Raw genomic sequence first — 15,370 nt, forward strand, 5'->3', positions numbered from 1 at the left:
AATTCTATGTTCTGTGTATTTTACCACAATAAAAAAAACATCAATCCATGATAAGATAGAGGCAACCACATCAGTAACAATGATAACAGCCATAGTTCTCGCCATTTCTACTTCGTGTTGGGTGCCATGCTAGCCACTTGGCAATGATTATCTCCTTTTCATACAGAGGACTCAAGCATTGGAGGGGTTCATGAGTTTCCGGGGGTCATACAGCAAGTAAGGGGCCGTCTCATCTTAGAGCTCTCTATCTTGGATTATGCTCACATGAAACCACCTCATTAGATGGTCCGTTCCATCTGATCCCCGCCCTTTCCCCCCACTAACAAACAACTGAAGTAGACAACCAAAAGGAGTCAAAAGGACCAAAAATTTACCTTGTCAAATGACAGCAACTCTGATGTATGCACAGGTCTTTTAACAGCAGGGGGGTATGCTCTGACTTCTCACCTGCCTTTACAGTTCAACTGTTCTAATCACATAAAAGGACATCCTGTATTTATTAGAAACATGTTTAGCTGAGAATTCCCCTTCCCTTTGACCCAGGGAAGAACATGGTTCTTCCCCTTGTTTCTTTGACTGTGAAATGCCACCTTTCACCTAGACTCTGAGCTCGTCAGATGCCAGAACAACCTCTTCCCGTGTGTTCTTCGACCTGGCACATCATAGGTGCTGGATGAAATTTTTGTTGTGATGAGCTGCCAGCAACATGGAAGGTGCCTGCATAAGCTTTCCCGAGGATTAGGGGGTATGCCCTGGTTGTATGATGTGTTACTATCTCCTGGAATCTAAAATTCTGGAAGATACCTTAGAGGTGATTTTCAACCACAAATGATTTTGCTCCCCAGCCACAGGTGGTGATGTCTGGAGACTTTTTAGGGATCATAACTGAGAGGGGCTGTGTGTGCTACTCCTAGCTAGTCAGGAGAGGCCAGGAATGCTGGAGACATCTTTGCGTATATACCACGCCCAAAGATGCTGCTTTGGCATAAGGATTATTTTGATGTCATTATTTTGAGAAACTGCAGACATAGGAGAAGGTCTGGAAACAGAACAGAAGTTATGTTTTGTAAAGGAGATTAACATTAGATAGGGGCCCAGACCAGGAAGAAAGCTATTGCCCGAGGCTTCTCTGCATGTTCACGCAGTCTCTCCTCTTCCTTCCTTCTACGGTTGTGTTCCCCAGGATGAAACCCCAGACCTCTATACCTCTCCTCAGCTCTGCAGGGTATATGGGCCTCAATTCTCTGGCCTTCTAAGTTTTTTATCTTTGTGGGGCTCCCATAAGTATATATGTAATTAACATTTTTTCCCCTTCTTCTGTTAATCTGTCTTGTATCAATTCCATTCGTAGACCAGCAACAGAACCTAGACAGATGGAAGAAAACATTTTTTTCTTTCTACACATCCTGCAAAGTGTAGGACAATCCCCCACAACAAAGAATTGTCTGGCCCTAAAAGTCAGGGGGTGCTGAGCTTTGAAAAACTGCTGTAGGGATTTAATTCACTTATTCCACAGGTATTTATGATCCGACTCCACCCTCTGATTGAAGGCTGAGCAAGCCTGTTTGTCCGAGATCACAGGAATAGATGGTATTGATCTAGCACCTGAGCCTGGAGTCTCAGGGAGGGGTCTTCCCATGCAGGAAGGTGGCCTCTCACAGTCTATTACTGATTCACATGCCATCTTTGTGGTCACGGTGAGCAGGCCCTGGCTGAGACCGATAGGGCTTTGAGCCTGTGCCTGGAACTGATGGAAAGGGCAGTGATCTAAGACAGCACATGCTGCCGAAGGCCCCCGGGCTTGGGCTCCCTAGGCTCTTGCTGATTCTGCGGAGGCAGGGACCGTTTCCCAGGCTTCCTGGGTAGGCCACACTCCAGTGCTGGGCCAGTCCCTCTTCACTGAGCTGGAACACTATCTCAGCCACCCTGTTTTCACAGTGCCTCTATTATGGACTTTGTTGAAAGAATTATCATGTTCACACAGCTCTGTATTTGCAGTAGGCTTAGGACTCTTTTCAGATTCAAGCACTGGCTGTCTTTAATGCAATCTGCTTTCCAGTGCACATCACATGCTCTCCCCCCTCCCTTTCCTCTCCCAGGCTGACTCCTTGCTGCCCTCTCATTGTGGTCTGTCTCAGTGTGCGGAGACCCTGCAGCTGAGCGTCCCAGGTGCTGTATAATTCTCAAGATGGTAGGGTTGATGGATTTTAATCAGGTGAGTGCAGTTTAATGCAAATGCTCCTTGAGCTGAGGCCCATAAACTGGGCTACTCAATATTATGGTCCCAAATATTAGTTCAATGCTCATGGCTTACATAAATGGCTTTCCTTTGGGGTTATTTTAGGGGAAAATCAATAACAAGCAGCTGGAAATGTGGAAAGGGACTGTGTACTTACACTCCATCATGATGTACCCCTGCTCCCAACCAGCACCGCCACACACTTATTTTTTTTGTTTGTTTTCTTGTTTTTATGGCTCAGTTTTTTTTTTTTTTTCTTTTGTCACATTTAGGGCTTTACAGTGGTATGAAAAGCCACCCTGGCTCCTCCATCCATTAAACGGGAAATGCATATGAACAAATGGAAGGATTGCACCATATAATACAGCTGAAATACAATGTTATCATCTTCCCACTCTGAGCATTTCTCAGGATGGTTTATGTCCCAGCACTTAATTGTTTGCTATTGTTGGTGTACCAACACAATGCTATTAGCAACACAGAAGTCTCGGGCTTTCTGTTTAGATTGTCTTCATGTAGGCTAGCCAGAATTTAGATATTTGTAAACGGAATTGAACAGTGGCCTTTCTTCACAATATAAAATTCAGATAAGTGTAACCGGTCATGGCCCAACTCTTGTTTATTAATTAAGGCTTTATAATACAGCACCATTATTGGAAGCTGCGGCTTATGCAAAGAGGAATACTAATTACATTCTGCATTTTCTGTAATAATGGGGCAGCGCTTTGGACTATGCAGTTTATCCAGACAATGCATCCAGCTTATAATGTAGTTTATTAACAAGGAGGCTCTGAATGTTTAATGGGAGACAGATACAGCCGTGAAAGGGTGACATAAATAATATTCCTGGCCAGGCCGGGGTAGTGGCAATATGTTGCGTGCTGTTAACCTCAAGAGGTCTCCAAATAGCTTTTATGTGTGCTTGTTGACCATTTCTTGATACAAAGGAAGCCAAGTGACCTGAGAAAATCCATTTGGTAATTTCATTTTCCTATTCTCTTAACATTTCCTGAAGCTTTTAAAACAATAGACTTTTATGTTTGCATGCATTATTTTTTCTTAGTTTTCCCCAAGAATGGTCATTTTTATCATTGTCATCATGGATTTCTTACAATGGCCATGGTGAGAATCAGAATAGGCTTACATTTTTTTTCCTGACAAATTATTTTTTTTTAATTGAGCTGCAATTCCTTTGCTATATTAACCCCTTTTACAGTTCAGGGGTGTCTGGATGGCTTGGTCGGTTGAACGTCTGACTCTTGGTTTTTGGCTCAGATCATGATCTCATGGGTTGTGGGATAGAGCCCCGCATAGGGCTCCCTGGTTAGCAGGGTGTCTGCTTGAAAGATTCTCTCCCTCTGCCCACCCCCACTAATGCACTCTCTAAAATAGATAAATAAGTCTTTAAAAAATATATATGTGTGTGTATGTGTGTATAATTCAGTGGCAATAGTATATTCACCAACTTATGGGACCATTAACCACTTTCTAATTTCAGAACATTGTCATCACCCCACAAAGAGACCCTGTACCCATTAGTACTCATTACCCATTCTCCCCTCCTAGCCTGTGGCAACCACTAATCTACTTCTGTTGCTATGGATTTGCCTACTCTGGACATTTCATATAAATGGAATCAGACACTATGTCATCTTTTGTGACTGGCTTCTTTCACCCAGCACAATGTTTTCAAGGTTCATCCATCATGTAGCATGGGTCAATGCCCCATTACTTTTTATTGCTCAGTCATATTATATGGATATACTTCATTTTGTTTATCCATTCATCAGTAGGTGGACACTTATATTGCTTCCCCTTTTTGGCTCTGAGGAGTAATGCCACTGTGAACATTTGTATGCAAAATTTTGTGTATATGTGTATATATATGTGTGTGTGTATATATATATATATATATATATATATATATATATATATATATATATTTATATTTCCCTCTGGGGCATATACTTAGAAGAAGAATTGCTAGGCCATATGGTAACTGTGTGTAAGTTTTTGAGGAATTGCTGTACTGTTTTCCAAAGCACCATTTTACATTACTGTCAACAGTGAATGAGGCTTCAAATTTGTCCACATGGGTAATGAGTTGTATATTTCATTGTAGAACTGATTTGCATTTCTCTATTGATTAATGATATTAAACACCTTTCCATGTGCTTATTGATCATATGTACATCTTCTCTATGGGGCTACCATTTTTAACCCCTATTTTATAAATGAGAAAACAAAGGCACTGAAAAGAAATGAGATTTTACCAGTTTTACTGCATGAGGTTATAACCCATCCATACTAGAACTTAAGTTTTCTAACTCAGTGATGTAAAAGCTTGGAGGTTCATCACCTAAGAATGAAATAAACTATAAGCTACTTGCATTTAGGTATGACTCTTTTATTTGCAAGTGACAGAATCTCAGTTCTAATTGTAGCTTAATGAAAGGGGATTTTGGCTTACCTATCTCAAAACTTAAGGGCTGTTTTGCCTTCAGGAATAGATGGATTTAACTGCTCAAAGATGACATCAGAAATCTATTTCTCTCATCTCTTAGTACTGTCTCCATCAGGTTGATGTCATGTATAGAGAGGGTCTCTTTTTTGTGGTAGTTAGATGGCCACCAGATGCCAGCAGGATTTATCTTTAGCTTCTCTTTCTCAAGAGTTCCAATCCCAAATTTCAGAAGTGAGTAGCATTGGAGTGACTTGAATCAATGATTGACTCCCTGAATCATTTGTCAAAAGAAATACACTGACTGGTCACTTGCCCACTCTCCGTGTAAGGAATGATGTTAGCTCCATCCACACCATCTGGCTTCAGAGTTGGGAAAAGAAGGTGTCCCCTAGAGGAAAATCAGATTGCTGGCACTACCACAATGAGAAACGTATGTGGTGGCAAGCCAAACTCACAGATGTCACTATGCTACTCAGTCTTTTGCTTGGGCCTTGATTTACCACTTACCAGCTTCTTGTTGTCTATGGATTTACCTTAAAAGGCACAGAGTCTCTGAAAAGTCATGTTTGGTGACTTAAAACTAAAGGATCAATCAACCAACCCACATTTATTTTTACAGTATGGAGGGTTTGTTCTAATAAATGCTAATAAGTTTGCTTATAGTTGAAGGTGAGTGGCTTTTCGCTGTAATTTTGTGTCTGGGTTGTTCCAGATTGCTTTGGTTCTGTGTTTGAGAAATGAAACAGTCCCTTGAATAGAAATAGACATATCGGGGCACCTGGGTGGCTCAGTGGGTTAAGCCTCTGCCTTCGGCTCAGGTCATGATCTCAGGGTCCTGGGATTGAGCCTCACATCGGGCTCTCTGCTCAGCAGGGAGCCTACTTCCCCCTCTTTCTCTGCCTGCCTCTCTGCCTACTTATGATCTTTCTCTCTGTCAAATAAATAAATAAAATCTTAAAAAAAAAAGAAATAGAAATATAGCCATTTATTTATTTATTTAAATTAGCAACCCCTGTGAAGCCATTTACTCTTTTTATATTTCACTATGTTTTACAAGGCACAACAAAAGCAGCCTCATCACATAGTAAATCTTTCACACAGGATTAAAATTTAATGGGTAAGGTCATTAAAGTAGAGATATTTTTTCTTAGTTCTTACTTAACTCTTCCACATTTGATACTTGGCTTTCCCCCATTCTAAGTCATCCACCTTCTAAGACACACAGAAGTTGAGAAGTGGCAGAAGCTATGTGTTGTTTTCTCTTATTTGACCCGTAAAATTGGTGTGTATTTAATCCACATAATAGCATTTCCCATCCGCATACCAATTCTGTTTCTTAGACAAGATCTAGCTGGGCTGTTGTTAAGGAGATTGCTAAAGTTGCATTCGGACTCAACAGAAAAGAATGCTGTGATCATTGAATGATGTCTGTCACAGGCCCAGGACATGAAAGAGAAGGTGCTTGGATCCTATGATTTTCCTCCCTGCTTACATTTTGCTTAACCAACTGAGCCACCCAGGCGTCCTGAAATATAAATGTATTATTTATTTATTTATTTAGAGATTTTATTTATTTATTTGACAGAGAGAGATCACAAGTAGACAGAGAGGCAGGCAGAGAGAGAGAGAGGGAAGCAGTCTCCCTGCTGAGCAGAGAGCCGGATGCGGGACTCGATCCCAGGACCCTGGGATCATGACCTGAGCCGAAGGCAGCGGCTTAACCCACTGAGCCACCCAGGCGCCCTACCCTGCTTACATTTAGAACGTAAGTTCTGACACTGAATGTTTGCAGGATTGGGACAAGTTGCCTTGATGATTCAGATCAACAGATGGCTTCTTCTTTCACTGCCCAGATAAACTGTTTTGCCTTGCCTTTGCAGCTAAGTGTTTGAATCCTCAAGATTGCCTTAAGTGTGGAGATTTGACTTTGACTTACTATTTTGATCTAGAAGTGCCCGAAGTATAAGCATAAAAATTGCTAGCTCTACAGGATTAAGCAAATGGAGTGTTTATTCAACCAAAGTATACATCTACTGTCTACAGGTATATAACACTCCACTAAGTCCTTAGAGCATGTGAAGGTGATAGGAGACAGCATCCTGACCTTTAGAGATTTAGAATCTAGGTGTTGGAGGAGGAGCTGGAAGATTCAGAAAGGGAGCTCAGAGTGTACAGAGAAGGGGTGCGGGAGGGCACCTGGGTGGCTCAGTTGATTAAGCAACTGCCTTCAGCTCAGGTCACGATCCCGGAGTTCTGGGATTGAGACCCGCATCCGGCTCCCAGCTCCATGGGGAGTCTGCTTCTCCCTCTGACCTTCTCCCCTCTCATTCTTTCTCTCTCTCTCTCAAATAAATACATAAAATCTTAAAAAGAAGAAGAAGAAGAAGAAGGGCTGAGGAAGTAAAACACTTTGATAATGAGCAATGAAGAGTAGAGTGATCCAGGGAAGATTGTGTGGAAAATGTATTTTCTTTTTCTTTTCTTTTATTTTCTTTATTTATTTTTTGAGCAAAGTTTTGAAGGATGTGTGAGCATGGGTTGGCAGAAATGACAGATGGTTGAAAAGGGTAAAAGTTACTGGCTGAAGGATGGCATAACTCAGAGGCCTCAGTGTACTAGCCCACTTGATGTCTATTATATGAGAATATAGAAATAGATTATATTGGGAAAATGAAAGATTCATGCATAAATTAGAAAATAGCAGAGAATCTGGAGATTTCACATAAAATGGAGGTTTTCATGCTTACCTAATAAAACTGGATGATATGACAACATTGATCCACACCTCCTAGTTGGCCACAAACGGCCGAGTGAATTCCGTTGCCATAGTAGACAGAGCTTGCCAGTGCCTTCCTCTCCCTGAGTACTCCTGAGACAGAGGTTAAGGTCAGTTACTACCTAGTATCCCGCATGCCCTATTGAGACTATTTCTTTATATCTATGTCTTCAAGCAAAGTTTAGAAAATGAAAAATAAATTTTGGGAAGTCTCTTACAAAAAAGGGTGGAGGCAGGGAGATAGCGCGTTTCATATGTAGTCAAGCATGCTGGTATCTGTTGTTCTTATAAGAACATTTATTTGCCCTCTGTCCCAGTGCAATAGGCATGTGAGTTTGCACTTCTCCCGGGATTCTCCAAAAGGAGCAAGTAGAGTTTAGTGAGAAGAGTATAGAGAAGAGCAGAGAACTCTTGTCTTCCTGGAATAGAAAGCAGTGTGTGTGTGTGTGTGTGTGTGTGTGTGTTTAAAGGTTTATTTGTTTATTTGAGAGAGAGAGAGAACAGGGAGGGACAAAGGGAGAGGAAGAGAATCTCAAGCAGACTATCCACTAAACAGGGAGCCTAACATGGGGCTTAATTCCATGATGCCTGAGATCATGACCTGAGCCAAAAAAGAGTCAGACTTTTAGCTGAATGAGCCACCCAGTTGCCCCAGAAACCATTATTTTTTGTTTTTTTATAATTTTTTTTTTAAGATTTTATTTATTTGACAGAGAGAGCCACAGTGAGAGAGGGAACACAAGCTGGGAGAGTGGGAGAAGGAAAATCAGGCTGCCTACTGAGGAGGGAGCTCAATGTGGGGCTTGATCCCAGAACCCTGGGATCATGACCTGAGCTAATGGCAGACACTTAACAAATGAACTATCCAGGCACCCTGGAAACCATTGTTTTAACCATATTTTATCTGCAAAGACGTGAGAAAAATGCTGAAATGGCAAACTGAAGAATTTAGTTCTGACCTTTCTGAGAAGTTGGACGTTGAGTATTGAGGGTCATAATTATGGTTCATGGAAGTGTTAATGAATATTTGAAGAAAAGAAGTTAATGAATTTGCCAAAAATGAAGTGACTAGAGTAATTGTCCCTATTTTTTTTTTTTTTTGAAAGGGTTACTGGAGTCAAAGATATAGTCAAGTTTAAGAAGTAGTGTGTTTCAGCAATGTATATGTATCTTGAGGTATTTTTGTGGTCAAGACCTAGAAATATGACATGGTTGGTAGCACAACCATGAATTTAGAACTGGTGGGAGAATTTTTAAATTATCTAGGATAGATAGAATTCTAAAAGCTTGCCACAAGGTTTAAGCTCTGTTATGGAAAACAAAATTGAGGTTTCCCTATTTGGTTTATAGATGTAACGTGCTCCTTTTTATTAATCAAATGACTTGATCCAGGCTTCAATTTATAAAATCCATTTGGATAATATTCTAGTAATAGAGGAAATGTTTTTTGATCTCCTGGATGAGCTTTATTTTCTGAAATCACATAGTAAATTATCTTTGCTTTCCTGTGATGGGTCTCCTGCCTCATTGACATTTTATATGATACAGTTTTCTGACCATCCCAACTATATGACAGCATCACAGTAGAGTCACTATCTGCCTCGATTGCTGTTAGCTGGATTAGTCTTATCGTAATTACGTCTTTGACATAGCTGCTCTGGCTTTTCTATCTCTTTCTTGTTTATCTCAGTTAAAATATATAAAAATGTATTAACAGTTCGATACCCTGGATTCTCTGGAGGGCTGAGCCCTATATTAAATTGTAGTTTCCTAAATATAGGGAGAGAGTAGAGGGACTTGGAACATTTCTGGTGCTGAGTTTTTATTATATTGTGAGCTTTCCTTCAGCACTTTAAGAATCCATCTTTCTCAATATGGGTGGAAGTGGGGAAACTTAAAGGAAATTGTTTTCTGCATTCTCTGTAATGGTTTTTATTTAAGAATGATAAAGCAATACTTGCTAAGCCCAGACCAGTTCTGCAGCAGACAGTGCTGAAAATCCCAGAGGAAATGGAAGGATGTTTCCGTGTTGGGAGGAAATAAACTTCACAATGTTATTTGGTATATAAAGTTATTATAAGTATATTGAAGGCGGTTTGCCTAGTGTAAAAAAGACTCAACTTGGAGTTGGTCTAGCCATGATTAACCCTTCTACGTCTGGTTGCTTCTACTCTGAAACAATTTAGTGACACGATTAAGAGGACAAAGATAGACTGCATGGGGTTCAAGGCCTCACTCCACTTCTTATGCAGGTCAGTTAACCTTCTAGCATCTCCTTTTCTTCCTATACAAAATGGGTACAATAGTACTACCTACCTCATATGCTTTGGATTAGTTGCCATCTTTCTGATGCTCAGAGTGCCGTACAATGGAAGGCTCAATCTACGGCGGCTGTTATCATTGTATTCCTTATTAAGGTCTCAGCTGGTTTAGGGAGAGAGATTTCAACTTGAAGTGAATACATCTGGATTTTCAGCCATAAAGCTTTGGAACTTGAAAAAGTCAACTCACTTCTTTGTCCACACTTTCTCCACTGAAAACTGACTGAAATTTCCTTACTAGCCATCCATTTCTGGGAACAAAGTGAGTTAGTGAATGCACAAGTTTCAGACATCTGGAGAAATGTTCCCCAGATCAAATTGCTCTACAGATTTAGTCTTTTCAAAGCTACTTTTAATTGTGTTTTTTTTTATAGGCAAACAGGGAAAGGGTAGTTTTGAAAATGATATTATTGCTACATTAATTTCTAATTCTCAGATGGAAAGTAATAGGCTTCATATCTGGATTTCTAACCCAGTGCCATTGACTCCCTTCATCAATCACTTCATCACCAAGGCAGTTTTAGAGAATTGAAAATACCTTTTCAGCCATCAGATCAGCCTTGAGTGATGAGACTTCTCTTTGTTAGGTTAAAAGGGGAGACCAAACTTTTGTTGTTAGCTCCCTGGCCAGAACAGGGAGTGTCACTGGCTGGTGATAGATTTCGGGTTGTTTATTTTTGGATGTTTTGCATATATGCTTGCCTAATATTTGTTAGAAAGTGTTACCAAGCATTCTTTGGTCCTCACTTTCCAGTGCTGCTTCTTGCCTGCTAACCCTGGGACCTAAGGAAAATTACTTTATGTTGGTGAGCCTCACCCTCAGTATCATTATCTGTAAGATGGAGTTCTCATGGTGTGAGGTAGAGCATGTGAAGTACTTACAAGTTAATGCATGTTAAATGCAAACATAATGCCTGGCATATACTAAGTACTAAATAGCTGTTTTTACTATTATTAATAGTAGTATATCAGTTAATAAGAGTATTACTAATCAGTTAACAATAATAGTGCTACTTCCTAAAATAGGAGAATATTGAGTATATTCCAAAAGTAGGGGGGAAAAAAGACCAAATGCATAAGCTTAAAAGAAAGGTTCTAAAATTATTGGTCATATACCTAGATTTTATATATTGGGGACTATTTAATAACTTGTATATGTCCAAATTACAGGGAGCTATCTCTGTTGGTGATTCAAAAGATGACATGGGATAACTGGGAATTCACAAACAAAAGAATGAAGTTGGACCCCATACCTCGCACCATGTACAAAAATTAATTCACAATGGGTTAAAGACCTAAATGGGAGATGTAACACTATAAAACTCTTAGACAAAAACATAAGCATAAACCTTTCTTAGATATGATACCAAAAGTACAGCAACATAAGAAAAAATAGGCATATTGGATATCACCAAAATTTAAAACTCTCATGCTCCAAATGACATCATCAAGGAAATAAAAAGACAACTCACAGAATGGAAATTTTTTCTTGTAAATCATACATCTGCTGAGGGACTTATTTCTAAAATATATAAAGAATTCCTACAGTTCAATAGCAACAGGACAAATAGCCCAATTAAAAAGGAGCAAAGGATCTGAAGAGCATTTGCTTAAAGAAGGCATACAAAAGGAAATGAGCCCATGAAAAGACTCTCAGCACCATTAGCCATCAGGGAAATGTAAGTCCTACCACAATGAGAAAGAAACCTCCTCAGATAGATGCACTAGGATGGCTGTAATCAAAAGAGAGATAACAAGGATTAGTGAGCATATGCTGAAACTAGAACTCTCATACACTGTTAGTAGGAAGTAAAATGGTGTGGTTGCTTTGGAAAGCAGCTGGAAGCTTCTTAAAATGTTTAGCATAAATATGACTCAGCAATTCTACTCTTAGGTATCTATCCATGGGAAATGAAAGCATATGTGTGCACAAAAACTTGTCCACAAATGTTTGCAGCCGCGTTGTTCATAACAGCCCCAAAGTGGAAATAACCCAAATGTCCATTTATTGATGAATGATTAAATAAAATGTATATTCGCACAATGGGATATCAGTCAGCAATAAAATGAAATGAAGTACTGATAACATGTTACATGGTAGATGAATCTTGAAAACTTTATGCTAAATGAAGAAGCCCATTGCAGAAGACCACATATTGTCTGATTCCATTAATACAAAATCTCTAGAATAAACAAATGTGTAGAGACAGAAAAATAGTTTAGTGCTTGCTTAGGGGTGGGGTGCTGGGAGGAAATGAGTAGTAACTGCTAATGGGTAGGCGATTTCTTTATGGGGTGATGAAATGTTCTAACATTGATAGTGGTGATGGTCGCACAACTTTGTGAACATACTTCAAACCATTGAATTGTATCCTTTAAGTGAGTTAATTGAATGGTGTGTGAATTATATCTGCAAAAAAAAAAAAAAAACTATTCTAAAAACAAACAGAAAAGAGTTGCCACAGAACTGTTGCTGTGGAACAAACTTGAAGTATCCTGGAATAAGTGCTTCACTGGTTGCTACCATGTCGGTTCTGTGAGGACTGAAACGAAGTTAGACATCCTGTGCCTGAAAATAGAGGCACACAAGAAAGTATTTGTTAAGGTTTGTGACTGTGCTGGTGGTTGCTAGTACTACTTCAGGTTCCCTAAATCTCTGGAAGAACGAATAGGACTCAGAAGTTATTATACTCATGAGTATGTTTCACTACAGTGACAGGATACGAAGTAAATCAGCATAAGGAAAAGGTGCATGGTATGAAATGAGGCACAAACTTCTGAAAGCCACACAGGATGTCCTTAATTTCTCCAACAATGAGCTGCATTAACTTGGGTACCAAGGAAGCTCATTAGACGCAGTGCATAAAGTTTGTACTGGGGGTTGGTCTACCTAACACCTCCCCAGATTCTAGACTCTTATGAGATAAACAGGCATTCAGCATAAATCACATTAGTTGTACAAACAAAGCACGGTAGTGGGTACTCCCATCACTCAGGAGAGTTTTGTATCAGTGTAGGAAACTGTTTACCAGCCCAAATTCCCAGATGCCAGCCAAACACCAATGTAACAAGCAGGGCTTTCTAAGGCTAGGCTGCACAGTGAATAGAAGGAAGCCAGGTTCTAAATTTCCATGTGATCTGTAAAAGCCTATATCTGCAAAAAGTACTGGGAGGAGGAATCAGTGTGCCCTCGGAAGAGTGTGGCCTTGGCACACAATTGCCAACTCAATTCTTGGTTGTCTCTAATGAGAAGAACAGTCTAGAGGTTAGGCTGTGTTTTCAACTCATTTTTCTTCCTGGATGCCCACAACAGATGAATTAAAGCCTGAGAGTGATCGTTCTTAACCAGGATGATTTTGTCGCTTGGAAGATGTTGGTTATGTCTAGAGACATTTTCAGTTGTTACAGCTGGGGTGGGGGTGCTACCTGCATCTGTGGGGTGGAAGCTAGGGATTCTTCTAAATGTCTTACAATGCACCTTTCACAACGAAGAATTACGTGGGTCAAAATGTCAACAGTGCCAAAGTTGAAAGCCCTGCCTCAGAATATTGATAATGGACAGCCTATAGAGTCTAAGATAGTTATCCATTAACTTATAGGATGGAGTAAGACAAGGGAGGTAATTGGGCTTACCACCTTTTATACCCACCGCACCCCACTTTCCCTTTTCTTATTTCTTGAGATCAGTGTCCTGAAGATTATAAATTCTTTTTCTATTCTGTGTCTACTGATAAAGGACTCCGGATGGGGGAAAGAAGGCAATTCCTTCTCTCAGGATGGTGGCTTTGATTTTAGGGTTTCAGATCTGTTGCCATAGATGCATTGCCCAGTCACTGACTCTGAAGGAATGTGTGAGGTTAGAAATACCAGCCTTTGTGTTTTCATGTTGAATTCCTAAAAGCTGAGAGTCGTTCCTCACCATGTCATCTACGAGCTCTTCCTATTTACCTCCGCTGTTTATGGCCTCATTTCCTTCCTTGTCTTTTCATAATATCTTTCCAAGTGGAAGCTAATGTGAATTTTGGTGCTTTCCAACTCCTCGCTGGTATGTCTAACACCATGAGATTGAATTAATTTGAACTATTAAGCATGAAGTACATATTACCATGGAGCTCATTCCAGATGTATTATTGTTAGCTTAATTGTTATGGCTAATCATTGATTGTGGTTTTTCTGGGTTTTGAAATAATAATAATAATAATAATAATAATACTCTTTATTATAGTGCCTTTCATTTGAGGATCTTAAAAAGCCTGCATCCTGGAACCACTTATTGTAAAATTGTCATTATCTGTGTATTCTCATTTGGCAAAGTTTGAGGAGGAATATGCCAGTATATGATTTAAAAAGCCAAGAAAAATTTATATTCATGAATCATGCTTTTTTTTTTTTTTTCCAATTTACCAGCATAGAGAAATAGGAGGGGGAATTTTAGCCCACTGGGATATTATTTCCAGAGAGCAATCCTATGGCTTTTATGACAATTTTATTGCCTTTATGTTCACTTCGTATCAGCTCTGACTTGCTAGGTTTTAATTTTAAATGGTTCTCAGATTGTTTGAGGGTTGTGTTTTGCTTTGTTTGGCCATTTAAGGATGCGTGTGTGTGTGTGTGTGTGTGTGTGTGTGTGTGTGTGTGTGTATTTTAGGCCTTAAAAGAGATAAAGGTTCTTTGGATACTCCTCATCACTTATATCACATTTTGAAAAGTTCAAAATGAGTGAGAAACACAGTGCAATCTGTCTGTACTTAAATATATATTTACATACACAGAACATCAGCCATTGGGAAGAGGAAGACAGTGGAAGTATAGTTTGGTCTCTTGATGATCCAAATAGTTAAACACTGAAGGAGGCGGGGGAAGTTCAATTGGTTCCCAGCCTACCTATTGTAATCTGGATGAACACTCTGGAGGTCTAACCTTTTTTATCAGTTGAAATTAATTGCTCCCATAAAGCAATTGCTTTGACATAACAATTATGACAGGTTTCTAATGGAATCCTGATGAGTTTTGTTAAATTGACACTTAACCCTAAAGATGGGAAGCTTCTTCTTGTGCTACCACACCTCCCAGCAGTAGTTTAGGCAGCTGGGTTTTCCCCAGAAGAGTTTCAGTTTGGCTTCAGTGATACATGGAGAGTTTCCACCATCTGTCTGCTGCTGTCAAGGGACCTAAGAGAAGTGAGTTGCTGGACTGTTACTACATGGCTTCTTATTGTTGTCCCTTTCCATGGGAGAAGTGAGGCTAGGGACTCATGCCATGCATAATGAAGACTCTTCTTGTTACTCAGCATGCATTCCTCTGAAGGCTGGGAGGCCACAGTGAGAAAAAAGGGTAAAAGGTTCTCTCCTGTGGCGACACATTAGAATCCCTTTTGGAACTTTAAAACCCCTCTGGGGCCTGGGTCCCACCCTCAGAGAGATTCTAACTGGTCCGGGAAAGAGCCTGACCCCCAAAAGGTTTAAGTTTCCCAGGTGATTCTAATTGTTAGCCACATTTTGCTCTGCTTGGTGTCTAGCTTTTAACAGAACTATTATTCAAAATACATAACAACTGGTACAGTCCTATGT

At 39.9% G+C, this 15,370-nt stretch overlaps 1 protein-coding gene across 11 annotated transcripts in view; it reads left to right on the forward strand.

The window, feature by feature from the left end:
• The window catches only part of FHIT (fragile histidine triad diadenosine triphosphatase), a 1,429,687-nt gene that overhangs the window by 450,131 nt on the left and 964,186 nt on the right, over window positions 1–15,370 (forward strand). Inside the window, exon 4 of one of the 11 annotated variants that reach the window (XM_082727541.1) lies at window positions 2,100–2,215. The exons of the other annotated variants lie outside the window; for them this stretch is intronic. The gene's annotated coding sequence lies outside the window, so the exon portion shown is untranslated. The remainder of the gene's footprint in view (window positions 1–2,099; window positions 2,216–15,370) is intronic. 11 annotated transcript variants of the gene reach the window in all.

Source organism: Mustela nivalis (genome assembly GCF_964662115.1).
Source record: "Mustela nivalis genome assembly, chromosome: 1".
NCBI lineage: Eukaryota > Metazoa > Chordata > Mammalia > Carnivora > Mustelidae > Mustela > Mustela nivalis.